The sequence below is a fragment of the Pongo abelii genome, chromosome 8, assembly GCF_028885655.2.
Source record: "Pongo abelii isolate AG06213 chromosome 8, NHGRI_mPonAbe1-v2.0_pri, whole genome shotgun sequence".
NCBI lineage: Eukaryota > Metazoa > Chordata > Mammalia > Primates > Hominidae > Pongo > Pongo abelii.
In genome coordinates, this window is record NC_071993.2 from 108122532 (window position 1) to 108138472 (window position 15941).

The window sequence follows — 15941 nt, forward strand, 5'->3', positions numbered from 1 at the left end:
AAATGACAGAGTGAGACTGTCTCAAAAAATAAAATAAAATAAAATAAAGTAACTTCTGCATAAATTTTTTGCATTTATGTAAGCAAAATGTGTGGGGGAATTATGATAGACCTTCATAGAGTCATTGTACTCTATCTTTGTTGCCTCATATTCATTTAAATATTCCTGGTTTTCTTCATCAGTGACAACTCCCCACATTCCACCAATAATCTTGCCAATTTCCATCAATTTCAGGTCCGTATTGGAAGCTTTGACTCTGGCCCAGACATTTCTGCTGTACCTCATGTAGGGTAAGAGTGGCTTGTCTTTGAGGGTTTTGGAATAGTAATACCAGAGGATGCCATGACCCAGGCTGTTGGTGTAGGGGTTCCCTCCCAGCCTGTAGCTGTAGGTGAGATGCCTGTGTGGAGTGCGTCCCACAAACAGTGGTGTGCTGGGCACTTGTGCTGCAGGAGCTGGGGGAGTGGGGAGTAGGGCACAAGATGGTCTTTTTCACATTTTGAAAAATTAAGTTTTCATTTCCTTAAGAATAAATCTGATTAGGGAGGTTGGAGGATCACTTGAGCCCAGGAGTTTGAGATAAGCCTGGGCAACATGGTGAAACTCCATCTCTACAAAAAATACAAAAATTAGCTGAGCATGGTAGTGAGACAGGATTCTTTCCCTTGACCTTGACCCCCTTCATGGGCAGGAACTGGAGTGGCTCGTTTCACTCAGCCTGCAGTCCGTGGATGGCTAAGTGTTAACAGCTCAGTGAAGGGTCTGGGTGACAGCCTCCTGCACCTGCCCTTTTTGACAGCCAAGTTCTTGCTTGGTGTCCGGGAAGAATCAGGTCACATGAATTGTGTGAAAGATGATGAATGCAGAAGGCTTTATTGAGCAGTGGAAGTGGCTCCTGATAGAAGGGGAGCTGGAAAAGAAGAAGGTGATCTTTCCCTGAAGCCGCACTGTCTGAAGTTAGCTGAGTCTATCTGTAGTCTCCGATGCTCAGTTGTTTGCTCCTCTGCTTGCCACTCGGCCACTTATATCCCCGAGGCTCAGCAGCTTGCATCCCCAACAACGTGCATCAGCCACTTGTGTTGCTCTTTTCTTCTGCCAGCTGGTCTGGTTTTTATGGGCACAGGATAGGGGCATAGCAGGCCAAAAAGGCAATCATTTGGGTGGAAAAGCGGGGTCAGCTGTTTTCACTTAGGGCCGAGGTTTGAGGCTTGAGGGTGCGGTTTAGGTGGGAGCCCAGCTGTTCTGTATCAGTAGCACACTTGTAGTCCCAGTTATTCAGGAGGCTAAGGTGGGAGGATCACCCGGGCCCAGGAGGTCAAGGCTACAGTGAGCCATGATCACACCACTGCACTCCAGCCTGGGTGACAGAGCAAGACTCTGTCAAAAAAAGCAAAAAAAGATAAAATCTTAAATACCATGGAAAGGAAGAGCATCCACAGCTCCAGCTTTGATCCCAGCCCTCTGGTTCTGTAGAGGGAGGAAAATGCCTGGATTTACCATCCCACACAGGTCACATCCGGTGTGAGAGGGTCAGGTCTCCCTGTATTAATATATTGTCTTATTTTCTGTGTTCTTGATACTCTGGCATCTGAGGCCTAGCTGAATGGAGATGGACTGCCACTACTCAGCCTAGCTGATTCTCAGAGATAGCCAGGGACTCACCTCGCTGGGGAGTGTGCCTTTCATATGCAAATTAACCAATCCAGAGCCCATACTGTTCACCACCTCTTCTGTATGACTCTTAACAATCAATCAGGCAAAATAGTCATTCCCGGGCCAGGTAGCAGGCAACTGTCAGAGGCATTTGAACCAGAGAAACTCCATCTTGAATGGGGGCTGAGTGAAATAAGGCTGAGGCCTCCTGGGCTACATTCCCAGTAGGATTCTTAGTCACAGGATGAGATAGGAGGTTGGCACAAAATACAGGTCACAAACACCTTGCTGATAAAACAGCATGCAGTAAAGAAGCCAGCCACATCCCACCAAAACCAAGATGGCCATGATAGTGACCTCTGGACATCCTCACTGCCCATTATATGCTAATTATAATGCATTAGCTTGCTAAAAAACATTCCCACCAGCACCATGACTGTTTACAAATGCCATAGCAACGTCAGGAAGTTCTCCTATATGGTCTAAAAAGGAGAAGAAACCTCAGTTCTGGGAGTTGTCCACCCCTTTCCTGGAAAATTCATGAATAATCCACCCCTTGTTTAGCATATAATCAAGAAATAACCATAAAAATAGCCAATGAGCAGCCCATGCTGCTGTTCTGCCTATGGAGTGGCTGTCATGCACGTCCTTGTAAAGAGACCACCAAGAGGCTTTGTGTGAGCAACAAGGCTGTTTATTTCACTTGGGTGCAAGTGGGCTGAGTCCAAAAAGAGAATCAGCAAAGGGTGGTGGGATTATCATTAGTTCTTATAGGTTTGGGATAGGTGGTGAAGTTAGGAGCAATTTTTTGTGGGCAGGGGTTGGATCTTACAAAGTACATTCTCAAGGGCAGGGAGAATATTACAAAGTACCTTCTTAAGGGTGAGGAGGGTGTATCCTACAAAGTACATTCACAAGGGCAGGGGAATATCACAAAGTACATTATCCTAGGGGTGGGGAAGGTGTATTGTCACAAAGTTAATTGATTAGTTAGGGTGGGGCAGGAACAAATCACAATGGTGGAATGTCATCAGTTAAGGCAGGAACTGGCTATTTTCACTTCTTTTGTGGATCTTCAGTTGCTTCAGGCCATCTGGATGTATATGTGCAGGTCACAGGGGATATGATGGCTTAGCTTGGGCTCAGAGGCCTGACATTCCTGTCTTCTTATATTAATAAGAAAAACAAAACAAAATAGTGGTGAAGTGTTGAGGCAGCAAAAATTTTGGGGGTGGTATGGAGAGATAATGGGCGACGTTTCTCAGGGCTGCTTTGAGGGGATTAGGGGCGGTGTGGGAACCTACAGTGGGAAAGATTACACTGAAGAAAGATTTTGGGGTAAGGGGTGATATTGTGTGGTTGTCAGAAGGAGCATTTGTTCTATAGAATTATTGGCGATGGCCTGGATGCAGTTTTGTATGAATTGAGAAACTAAACAGAAGACACAAGGTCTGAATAAAAGAAGGAGAAAAATAGGTATTAAAGGACTAAGAATTGGGAGTACCCAGGGCATCCAATTAGAGAGTGTCCAAGAGGGTTTAGCATAATTATTTGCTTGGTTGGCAAGTTTTTGGGCTCTGTCCTAGAGTTTTTTTTATGTTGTCATATACCAGGCCAGATTGATTTAGGTGAAAACAACACTCTTCATTTAAAAACATAGAGTCCTCCTTTTTTTTTTTTTTTTAGCAGTGAGTAAGTCGAGGCCTTGGTGGTTTTGGAGGAAAGAGAAATGCAAAGCCAGCAATTGTTTGTTAAAAAAGGATTAGAAACGGCTTGCAGAGAGTGAGTGAGACTGACAGTGTTGTGGAGATAGCTGGGGAGAGGTAGAGATTGGCATAAGAACAGGAAGGAGAATAAGAGTGAGTATAAAAGTAAAGAATAAGACTTTATCAGGGTGAAAGTATTGGAGGGTGCCCTGCCAGCAAAGATCATCTACCCACTCCAAGAGGGAGTTAAAATGGCAGTTTGGGGATAGTACCAGAAGATATCCATTATGATGGTTTGGAGAAAAAGTGTAAACCGGCAGTGTAAACAGGGACAGGGCATTTATGAGTAGTTGAGAATGGCGAACAGGAGTATGACTAGACAGAAGATAGTAGGGATGACAAGTTTTTGGGGCACAGTCCAAGTATTGGGGGTGACTGTGTAAAGCCCTGTTGCAAAAAGTAGGGTAAGGACGAATAGACCTAATAGAATGAAGGGATGTATTAGGCTGATAAGGGTTATTACTGTTCTTCAGAAATGCGAGTGAGCTTAAGGGAAGTAGGGGAGAGAACTTGCGACTTCCAGGAGGAAGAGAAGAGATCAGGCTGGCTGTCCGATGGACACAGCTTTATTCTGGATCAGTGAACCTAATGGGGAGGGTCCTGCAGGCAGACGGCAGTTGGGGTACTATAGATGACTAAGTAGGATCCAGTCCATCAAGCTTGTAGAGTTTGAGGGGTCAGATTCTTAACAAGAACTGATCGTCCAGCTAGGGTGTCTTTATATGGCTGGGAATCTGGAGTAAGCAAGAGAAGATTAGCAGCCTGGTGAATTTCCTGTCTGGCCTGCTGGAGGACAGGAAAATAGTCACCTAGAGGGCTGGTGTCTGGGATGAGGTTGGGGCCGGCAAGAAGGTGCATCCATATAAAAGTTCAAATGGACTATACCCTGTAGCATCTGGAGGACAGGCTCTAATTCTGAGAAGGGCAAGAGTTAAAAGTACTGTCCAGTCCTTTTTAAGTTGGAGGCTGAGCTTGGTGAGGTGTGTCTTTAAAAGACCATTAGTCCATTCTACCTTTCCTGAAGATTGAGGATGGTAAAGGGTATTAAGGTTCCACTGAATACCAAGAGCCTGAGAAACTGCTTGGGTGATTTGACTATAAAGGCCAGTCTGTTATCAGACTGTATAGAGGTGGGAAGGCCAAACCAAGGAATTATGTCGACAGAAGGGAAGAAATGACGGTGGTGGTCTTCTCAGACCCTGTGAAGTGAAAGTGTCTACCCATCCAGTGAAAGTGTCTACTCAGACCAAGAGGTATTTTAGTTTCCTGACTCAAAGCAGATGAGTAAAGTCAATTTGCCAGTCCTGGGCAGGGGCAAATCCCCGAGCTTGATGTGTAGGGAAGGGAGGGGGCCTGAACAATCCCTGAGGAGTAGTAGAATAGCAGATGGAACACTGAGAAGTGATTTCCTTGAGGATAGATGTCCACGATGGAAAGAAAATGAGAGGTTCTAAGAGACAGGCTAGCGGTTTGTAACCTACATGCAAGAGGTTATGAAATGACGACAGATTAGAATGGGCCTGTGAGGCTAGAAGGAGATATTTTCCTTGGTCCAAGAACCATTTGCCTTGTGTGGGAAGAGATTGATAGGTGGAAGTTTCAGTGGGAGAGTAGGTGGGAGTGACCAATGAGAAGGAGAAAAACTGGCCATGAGGGACAGAAGTTGGAACGCTAGCTGCTTCTTTAGCTACCTTATCAGCATAAGCATTGCCCTGAGAGATGGGATCTGATGCCTTTTGATGGCCCTTGCAGTGAATGACTCCAGCTTCCTTTGGAAGTAAAGCGGCCTTGAGAAGAGTTTTTATTAAAGAGGCATTAATGATGGAGGACCCTTGCATAGTGAGGAAACCTCTTTCAGCCCATATAACAGCATGGTGGTGCAGGATATGGAAGGCATATTTAGAGTCAATATAAATATTGATGCATATTCCCTTTGCAAGAGTGAGGGCCCGAGTTAAGGCAATGAGTTCAGCTTGCTGAGAGGTAGTAGAGGAGGGCAGAGAGGTAGCCTCAATGGTAGATGTGGAAGATACTATAGCATAGCCTGCCTTTGCTGGTGACTGGCAATCAGACCTGGTGGAACTGCCATCAATAAACCAAGTGTGATCAGGGTGATGAACAGGAAAGAATGAAATATGGGGAAATGGAGTGAATGTCAGGTGGATCAGAGAGATACAGTCATGGGGGTAAGATGTGGTATCTGGAATAATGTGGGGGCCAGCCTAAAACAGTAAGGTCAAGTTGTTTGGACAGAAAGGCTACAGGGTGCGGTCCTGGCTCTTGTGTAAGAATTCCAATTGCACAGCCGTGCACTTCAGCTGTGTGTAATGAAAAAGGGTTGGGATGAGTTAGGGAGAGCTAGTATGGGAGCAGCTTCTAGGGCTGTTTTTAAGGAATGGAAAGAGGAGTGGGGAAAGAATTCAGGATCTATGGGGTCAGCTAGGTTTCCTTTTGTGAGTTTATATAATGGTTTAGTCAGATGGCAAAACCAGGTATCCAAAGGCGAAAGTATCCAACCATGACCAGGAAGGAAAGGAGTTGTTGTTTTGTAGAAGGGGTTGGGGTTTGAGAGACCAGCCAGACATGATTGGCAGGGAGAGCACGCATGTTTTCATGAAGAATTATGCTGAGGTAGGTAACGGATGGGGAAGAAATTTGAGCTTTGGAGGGGGATAACTGATGTCCTTTGGAGAATAAGTGTTGAAGGAGCAGGAGGGTATCTTGTTGAGAAGACTCAAAGGAGGGACTACAGAGTAGAAAGTCATCAATATATTGAATAAGGTGGGAAGCAGAGACGTGGAAAGAAAGTAAATCGTGAGAAAGGGCTTGGCTGAAGTAATGAGGGCTGTCCCAGAAGCCTTGTGGCAGTACAGCCCAGGTAAGTTGCTGGGACTGATGGGTGTCAGGGTCAGTCCAGGTAAAAGCAAAGAGGGGCTGGGACAAGGGGTGCAGGGTAATCATGAAAAAAGAGTCTTTAAGATCAAGAATGGAATAGTGAGTTGTGGAGGGAGGTATTGAGGACAAAAGAGTGTACGGGTTGGGCACCACAGGGTGGATAGGCAAAACAATTTGGTTAATAAGGTGCAGATCCTGAACCAACCTGTAAGACTTGTCCGGTTTTTGGACAGGTAAGATGGGGGAATTGTAAGGAGAGTTTGTAGGCTTTAGTAGCCCATTCTGTAGCAGGCGAGTGATAACAGGCTCCAATCCCCTTAAAGCCTGTTGTGGGATGGGATACTGGTGTTGAGCAGGGTAAGGGTGATTAGGTTTTAATGGGATAGTAATGGGCATGTGATCAGTTGCCAGGACGGGAGTAGAGGTGTCCCCATACCTGTGGGTTAAGGTGGCAGGATACAAGAGGAAGACATGAAGGAGGCTTTGGGTTGTGAAGAAGGGCAGCAATGAGATGTGGCTGTAGTCCAGGAATAGTCAGGGAAGCAGATAATTTGGTTAAGATGTCTCAGCCTAATAAGGGAACTGGGCAGGTGGGGATAACTACAAAGGAGTGCTTAAAAGAATGTTGTCTGGCCAGGTGCGGTGGCTCACACCTGTAATCCCAACACTTTGGGAGGCTGAGGCGGTTGGATCACGAGGTCAGGAGATGGAGACCATCCTGGCTAACACGGTGAAACCCCGTCTCTACTAAAAATAAAATAAAAAAAAAAATAGTCAGACATGGTGGTGGGCACCTGTAGTCCCAGCTACTCGGGTGGCTGAGGCAGGAGAATGGCATGAATGCAGGAGGCGGAGCTTGCAGTGAGTCAAGACCCCACCACTGCACTCCAGCCTGGGCAACAGAGTGAAACTCTGTCTCAAAAAAAAAAAAAAGAATGTTATCCAAGTTGGCACTAGAGTTGGAGAGTTTCAAGAGGTTTAGCAGCCTGGCCGTCAATACCCACAATAGTTATGGAAGCAAGGAAATAGGCCCTTGAAAAGAAGGTAATGTGGAGTGGATAGCCTCCATGTTGATTAAGAAGGGGATGGACTTACCTTCCACTGTAAGAGTTATCCAAAGCGTCTGTGATGGTCCAGGAGGCTTCTGAGGCAATCGGGCAGTGTCAGTCTTCAGCTGCTAAGCTGAGAAGATCTGGGAAGGAGTCAGTCACAGAGCCTTGGGCCAGAGTTCCAGGGGCTCAGGGAGTGGCTGCTGGGTGAGTTGGACAGTCCGATATCCAGTGGGGTCCCACACAGATGGAACATGGCTTAGGAGGAATCCCAGGCTGTGGGCATTCCTTGGCCCAGTGGCCAGATTTCTGGCACTTGAAGCAAGATCCTGGGGGATGCGGTCCTGGAGGAACGCCTGGCCACTGCGGCTTAGGTGTTTTGAAGTTCTTGTGTGTTGGAGATGTGGCTGGGGCTTCTCTTACAGCAGAGGGAAGTAATTGCAACTCAGAAATATGTTGCTGCTTGGTTGCCTCTTCTCTATTATTGCACACCTTGAAGGTGAGGTTAATTAAGTCCTGTTGTGGGGTTTGAGGGCCAGAATCTAATTTTTGGAGCTTTTTCTAACGTCGGGAGCAGATTGGGTAACAAAATGCATATTGAGAATGAGATGGCCTTCTGGAGGAGGGTAGAGGTCAGATGGGTTCATAGAAAAGGAGGATTCAAAGGACTCAGAGCTTGTGGTGGAGACTAAAGGAACAGACAGGAGAGAAAGAAGAAAGATTTGGGATGAGTTGCATTGGGAGCAGAGACTAGAGAGGGACCAATGTGTAAAAGAATGCCTGGATGTCAGGTACCTCAGATCATTTGCCCATTTTTCGACAAAAATTATGTATATCTTATAGGATGGAGAAATTGAAAGTGCCATTTTCTGGCTATTTAGAACAATTGTCAAGTTTGTATTGGGGCCAAGCAGTGTTATATAAGAAAATAAGATGCTTAGGTTTTAGGTCAAGCAAGAGTTGAAGAGGTTTTAAGTTTTTTAGAACACAAACTAAGGGAGAAGAAGCAGGAATGGAGGGCAGAACGTTGCCCATAGTAAAAAGGTAAGTTTAGAGAAAAGAGAAGGTAGAGACATGGAGGACGGAGGTGGTACTTGCCACCCAGGGGAGGTGGTACGTGCCACCAAGGTGAAGGATCAAGGCAGGCATCCCCACGGTGATCAGACACCTCTGGAATGTGAGTGAATAATCAGGTAGGCGTGCCCACAGTGATTAAACACTGAGTCCCTGACTGGTGCCAGAGTTTTGAGTTCACAGATAAAACACATCTCTACCAGAAAGGGAAAGGAACTGAAATTAAGGAAGAGAGAGATTGAAGCATGGAGGCATAGCAAGAGAGGTTGGAGAAGAGAGTGAAAAGACTGCTTACCCCATTTGAAATTGGTGAGATATTCCTTGGGCTGGTCTGAGGACCTGAGGTCATAGGTGGATCTCCTCATGGAGTGAGGGTGAAGACAGTGGACCGGTCTCCTGAAGGAGTCCTCCTGTCCTGGATCTTCGGCACCAAATGTCACGTATGTCCATGTGAAGAGACCACCAACAGGCTTTGTGTGAGCAACAAGGCTGTTTGTTTCACTTGGGTGCAAACAGGCTGAGTCCAAAAAGAGAGTCAGCAAAGGATGGTGAGATTATCGTTAGTTCTTATAGGATTGAGATAGGTGGTGGAGTTAGGAGCAATTTTTTGTGGGCATGGAGTATTTACAAAGTACATTCTCAAGAGCGGGGAGAATATTACAAAGTACCTTCTTAAGGGCAGGGGAGGATATTACAAAGTACCTTCTCAAGGGTGGGGAGGGTGTATCATACAAAGTAATTCACAAGGGCAGGAGAATATCACAAAGTACCTTATCACAAGGGTGGGGAGGGTGTATTGTCACAAGGTCAATTGATCAGTTAGGGTGAGGCAGGAACAAATCACAATGGTGGAATGTCACCAGTTAAGGCAGGAACTGGCTATTTTCACTTCTTTTGTGGATCTTCAGTTGCTTCAGGCCATCTGGATGTATACATGCAGGTCACAGGGGATATGATGGTAAGCTTGGGCTCAGAGGCCTGACAGTGGCCATTCTTTCATTTAAGTAAAGGTTATTTTTTTTTTAATTCTTTTTTTTTTGAGATGGAGTCTCATTCTGTCACCCAGATTAGAGTGCAGTGGCACAATCTTGGCTCATTTCAACCACTGCCTCCCAGGTTCAAGTGATTCTCCTGCCTCAGCCTCCCAAGTTTTAGCTGGGATTACAGACACGTGCCACCACACCTGGCTAATTCTGTTTTTTTTTTTTTTTCAGTAGAGACAGTGTCTCACTATGTTAGCCAGGCTGGTCTTGAACTCCTGGTGTCAAGTGATCTGTCTGCCTTGGCCTCCCAAAGTGCTGGGATTACAGGTGTGAGCCACTGTGCCCAGCCAAGTAAAGGTTACTTGCTTAATAAACTTGCTTTCACTTTACTCTATGGACTCGCCCTTGCTTGAGATCCAAGAACCCTCTTTTGGGGTCTAGATGGGGACCCCTTTCTGGTAACACAACTAGAGACATCCTCCGTAGCCCAGAACCCACCAGAATTATTCAAACTAGCCAATCCTAAATTTAAATCTGCTCACCCTGACTTGCCTTGCCTTTCTCATGGAAACCACAAGAAAAACTCCTGCCTGTTCTTTGCGCTTCCTCCTGCCTCCAGACTGACCTGTGTGCTTCCCCACAGGGCCCTGCATGGCATGCTATGACCCTCCTCTTGGGAACTGTGCCTAACAAATTATATTTTCTTTTTTTTTTTCTTTTTGAGACAGAATATTGCTATGTTGCCCAGACTGGAGTGCAGTGGCATGATCTCAGCTCACTGCAACTTCCGCCTCCCAGGTTCAAGTGATTCTCCTGCCTCAGCTTCCTGAGTAGCTGGGATTACAGGCACGCACCACCACGTCCAGCTAATTTTTGTATTTTTAATAGATATGGGATTTCACCATGTTGGCCAGGCTGGTCTTGAACTCCTGACTTCATGATCTGCCCACCCCGGCCTCCCAAAGTACTGGGATTACAGGCATGAGTCACTGTGCCCCGCACAAATTATCTTTTCAACAGCAATCATCTCCTGATCTGTGAGCCTCACTATACCTGAATAAAAACAGAATCCCAGGTACAGTTAACAATAGTCTTCCATCGGAAATTGGGTGCTGTTAGGAAGGGATATAGATGCTGAGTCACTTCAAAATGACAACTATCTACTGCACAATGCAGACAGAAGCAAATGAAGCCAGTCAGGAGTATGGGGGTAGGGTAGACAGGAGAATGGCAGACAACTGGGAAAGCTTGAAAGAGAGTTAAGGAGAGTAACTCCAGTTTATCACTGTCAAGCTCCTAGATCTAGGCCCTTAGAAGGTCCACTTCTAACTCTGCAACTTCAAGACTGTGACAAGACCCTGTTTCCTTCCAGGAAGCACCCCGCTTTTTGTTAAGTAAGTCTAAGTTTTTGCTCCTTGCAGCCCATGATTCCTCCTTATAACAGGGAATTTTGCACCCACATAGATGCACCTCAAACTATACGAACGCCTTTATCCAGCCTGTGGCCCAGTGGTTATCTGTCCAGGCACCTCCTGCCTTCCCCCTTCCTTCTCCTTCCCCAGCCTGACCACCTCTGGGCTTAGGATCCCAAGCCAGTGCCTTCCTAGCCCAGATGCTCCCTTCTTTTCTGGTCCAGCTACCTCCCACCTCACCTTCCTTGACCTCAGGTGGGGTTTCCCTTCTGCAGAGCAGGGATGGAGGCAGGGGTCCTCCCAGCAGAGAAGCCCTGCGTTCCTCCTCTCTTGCCTGAGCAGCCCCACCCCCAAGGCTGGCAGAGGCTGGCCCTGCAGCTCCTGATCGTCTCCCTCTGGCCTGACTGCCTTACCTATTTAGCCTAAATCCCAGCCCCTCCTTTTAGGAACTGTCATCATGTTTAATCCTGCCTGGGGGAGACGCCCTCCACCTTCCTAAATGGAAGGTATTCCATTACATGCTAAAGTGCAGTTTAAGTAGCTGTAAGGAAGTGTGACAGAAAGTCTGTCAGAGTGGGGCTGGACTTGCCAAAACTTGGTGTGATGTGGGGACTCTGTCAACGTGCTCCTAGGGAAACCTGAGCTGAGCTGAGGCTGGGGCTGGCAGGATGTTCAAGGTAAGAGGCAGGAAGTGGTGTGGGGGAGGGGCAGACAAAGCACTGGACCCCTGGGTGGCCTGAGAAGAAGGACTCCCAGTGGGTGGGGGCCGGGGACTTCCTCGTCATTGTGCTGCCAGACAAAGGCAGATGGGCCACCAGGACACCCAGACTGCATTAGAGTGGCCAGGTCGGGCCCAACTCTTGTTGGAACAGGAATGGGGGTAGAAGGTGGGTAGGGAGGAGGAGGTTGGACAGGATTTCCTCCAACAAGTGTTTCAGCCTGAGGCCAAAGGCATCCGGACCTGGAGAGGAAAGGCTCTCCCTCCAGAGGAGAGAAGTTGGTGGTTCCTGGAGGAGAAAACCGGTGCCTTGGCAGCTGGAGGGCCCAGGCCTGGCCACCAACAATATTGAACAGCATGAACTGTGCCCGAAGACGGCCAATGGAGCAAATACTGGCAATGGCCCAGCCAGAGTCCATAGACCTTTCCTGGCCCCTTCTTGGTGCCCCTCTCTCTCACATGCCCTGGTTTAATCTACACATGCCCAATCTTTATTCTTTTTCTTTCTTTCTTTTTTTTTTTTTTGAGACGGAGTCTTGCTCTGTCGCCAAGGTTGGAGTGCAGTGGCGCGATCTCGGCTCACTGCAACCTCCGCCTCAGGGGTTCAAGTGATTCTCCTGCCTCAGCCTCCCAAGTAGCTGAGATTACAGGCATCCGCCACCACACCCAGCTAATTTTTGTATTTTTAATAGAGATTGGGTTTCACCAGGTTGGCCATGCTGGTCTCGAACTCCTGACCTCAGGTGATCCACCCGCCTCGGCCTCCCAAAGTGCTGGGATTACAGGCGTGAGCCACCGCACTCGGCGATGCCCAATCTTTAGATGAAACCTCCTCTCTGTCTGGCCCAGGGCCAGGTGGTCACAGAGTCAAGGCTCAGTCTGCATTATTTCCTTGGCCTCTCCCCCCGGCATCTTCTGCACGTCACTCTGCCCTCCCCGATCCCTCCAGGTGAGCCCAGGACCTGCTACACTGTACCAGCCTCACCCAAGCCACCCTCCAGCCAGGACGCGGTCTTTCCTGACTCAGCAGGCTGAGGCACCTGAGGCTTTCATTTTAATTATGAACCACTTCAAAGCCTTTCTGGAAGCAGGTGAGAGACAAAGTGTAAACAAGTGAATGAGTGAGTCATCTGGCCCTCCCAGCCTGGATATTCCTGTCATCCATCCTGCCTCTCTCTCACTCACAGTCTCTGCAATAACCAACCTGGGTTCTCTCCTAATGTGGGGATTGTCCTGGAGCCCAGGCCTTCGAAGGCTCTTCTGCCCGCCAACATCACCTACCTCATCTTTCTCTTCAGCACATCCCCAACACTGTCTAAGCGGTAACTCACCTGAGCAAAGCACTTGACACAGATTCATTCATTTACTCCTCACAACAACCTGATGAGGTAGGTACTATTATGTCCATTTTACAGGTGGCAAAAACAAGGCCTAGAGAGGTGAAGTAACTTATCTGTCTAAGGTTACACAGGTTGGTAGTGGGCCCAAGGTTCAAATTCCAGCAGTCAGGCTGGGCACGGTGGCTCATCCCTGTAATCCTAGCACTTTGGGAAGCTGGGGCGGGTAGATTACCTGAGGCCAGGATTTCAAGACCAGCCTGACCAATATGGCAAAACCTCATCTCTACTAAAAATACAAAAATTAGTCAGGCATGGTGGCAGGTGCTGCGGTCCCAGCTACTTGGGAGGCTGAGACAGGAGAATTGCTTGAACCCAGGAGGCAGAGGTTGCAGTGAGCTGAGATTGTGCCACTGCACTCTACCCTGGACGACAGAGCAAGACTCCATCTCAAAAAAAAAAAAAAAATTCCAGCAGTCTGTTTCCAGAATCACTCCCCTGCCCCCACTTCCCCTCCCCTCCCCCTCTCTTCCCATTTCTTTTCTTTTCTTGAGACAGGGTCTTGCTCTGTTGCCCAGGCTGGAGTGCAGTGGCCCATTCACAGCTCACTGCAGCCTTGACCTCTTGGGCTCAAGCAAGCCTCCCACCTCAGCCTCCCACCCAAGTAGCTAGAACTACAAGCATGCACTACCATGCCCAGCTAACTTTAAAATTTTTTTTTTTTTTTTGTAGAATGAGGTCTCACCATGTTGCCCAGGCTGGTCCAAACTCCTGGGCTTAAGCAGTCCTCCCACCTTGGTTTCCCAAAGTGGTGGGATTACAAGGCAGGAGCCACTGCTTCCAGCCTGGGTCAGTGCTTTTAAAAACATTTGTATTTATTTCTATCATTACAGAGATGGGGTCTCACTATGTTACCCAGGCAGGTCTTAAGCTCCTGGGCTCAAGTGATCCACCTGCTTTGACCTCCCAAAGTACTGGGATTACAGGTGTGAACCACCCCGCCTGGCCAAGAGTCTGTACTTTTTTGTGTGTGTGTGACAGAGTCTCACTCTGTCACCCAGGTTGGAGTACAGTGGCGCGATCTTGGCTGACTGAAACCTCTGCCACCCAGGTTCAAGTGATTCTCCTGCCTCAGCCTCCCGAGTAGCTGGGAGTACAGGCGTGTGCAACAATGCCCGACTAATTTTTGTATTTTCAGTAGAGATGGGGTTTCACCATGTTGGCCAGGCTGGTCTCAAACTCCTGACCTCAGGTGATCTGCCCGCCTCGGCCTCCCAAAGTGCTGGGATTATAGGCATGAGCCACCGTGCCCGGCCACAATTCCACCTTTCTAACTGGCTCCTAGGTGCTGTTGATACTGCCGGTCCCAGCAAAAGTCCATACTTTCAAGCACTACCTATACGCCCTCCCTCTCTCCTCTTTTTCCCTTATAGAATTCTCAACTATACACACACAAACACTCACACACCTGTGCAAACTGCATTCTCAGGATCTCTTCCAAGTGCAGTTGCCCTGTAGCTCTGAGTTCTGGCTCTGCTCCAATCATGCACACTTCTTATTTGCTTGACAAAGCTCAACCCATAACAAGCACATACTCTCCCTATACTCCCTCTTCTCCAAGGTCAGGAGAAGAGAGAGCCTCTCAGCTCTGGGGGGGTGTGTGTGTGTGTGTGTGTTGGGGGAGAGGGCAGGATAATCGAGGTGACTTCTTGGTGAGACTTCTGCTCTGGATATCAGTTTTTGGAAGATTCATGGCGGGGACTAGAGGGAAGGCTGGAGGATGGGGAGTTGCAAAGCTGACCCTGCAGCCCATTTCTCTCAGTCCAACTGTGACCAGAGCCTCAGCCTCACATTTAGGGAGGGGAGCAAGGGGCGGAGTGTGCAGTGGGGGAGATGTTGGTGGGTGAACATCTCATCACATCCCAGGTCCCATAGCTGGAGAGTAACCGCGGCAGCACGCTCTTGAGTCAGACAGGCCTGAGTCTGAATCTCACTACTTTGTGGCCTTGGGCAAGTTCTTGACCTTTCTGAGCCTTAGTGACTTAAAGTGGAAAGTGAGATAATAGCAGCTAATTCTAGTTGTTGAGTCAACTCCATTTTGCAACCACTACAGTAGTGATTGATTCTGAAAAGAATCATCAATGGATGCTAAAACTATTGGGCAAAAATTTGCTGGGGAAAGGACAGCAAAGTATTTTTCCACAGAGTACTGATTAACTTCAAAGGGGAAAAACAATAACCTTTACAATGGATAGATCTGGCAGGAACCATGTTACCCAAGTGATCAAAGGGAGCATCACCAATAATGGGGCAAACCGACATCCTGTGCTTCCCCATTGATGCGCCGAGAAGGACACAGCATTGCTCATGCGGCATCCTTGTCAAAAACGCGTAAACGGAATCTAATCATGAGAAAACTGCCAGACAGCCAAACTCTTCAGAAATGTCAATATAATGAAAGGCAACAAAGATTGAGAATAACTTTACCAGGTTAAAGAAAACTAAAGAGATATGACAACTGACTGCAACACAGAATCCTGGACCAGACCCTGGATCTGGTCAAAAGAAAAATGCTTTAAATGACAGTATTGGGACAAAGGGTAAAATTTGAATGTGGATCATGTAATAGATGAATAATGTATTGTATCAATGATATGTCCTTGACTTGGTAATTGTTCTGAGGAAATGTAAGAGAATATATTTATTATTTATTTTTTTATTTTTTTTTTTGAGACCAAGTCTTGTTCTGTCACCCAGGCTGGAATGCAATGGCGCAATCTCAGCTCACTGCAACCTCCGCCTCCCAGGTTCAAGTGATTCTCTTGCCTCAGCCTCCTGAGTAGCTGGGATTACAGGCGCCCACCATCACATGCCCAGCTAATTTTTGTATTTTTAGTAGAGATGGGGTTTTACCATGTTGGCCAGGCTGGTCTTGAACTCCTGACCTTAGGTGATCCACTCGCCTTGGCCTCCCAAAGTGTTGGGATTACAGGCTTGAGCCACCGAGCCCGGCCTGAGAATGTATTTATTCTTAAGAGATATGTGCTGGCCAGG

At 47.5% G+C, this 15941-nt stretch overlaps 1 long non-coding RNA gene across 3 annotated transcripts; it reads left to right on the plus strand.

Annotated features, from left to right (window-relative positions):
- The first annotated feature begins 248 nt into the window (after positions 1 to 248).
- On the plus strand, positions 249 to 15542 carry LOC129048339 (uncharacterized). Of its 3 annotated transcripts, XR_010141608.1 has the most exons (4): positions 249 to 290; positions 12500 to 12641; positions 12738 to 12938; positions 15143 to 15542. It is a non-coding gene; the product is annotated as an uncharacterized LOC129048339 (long non-coding RNA). The 3 variants fall into 3 exon arrangements; XR_008510596.2 differs by lacking the exon at positions 249 to 290 and having other exon boundaries at positions 12160 to 12641; positions 15093 to 15542; XR_008510595.2 differs by lacking the exon at positions 249 to 290 and having other exon boundaries at positions 12164 to 12641.
- Positions 15543 to 15941: the final 399 nt, after the last annotated feature.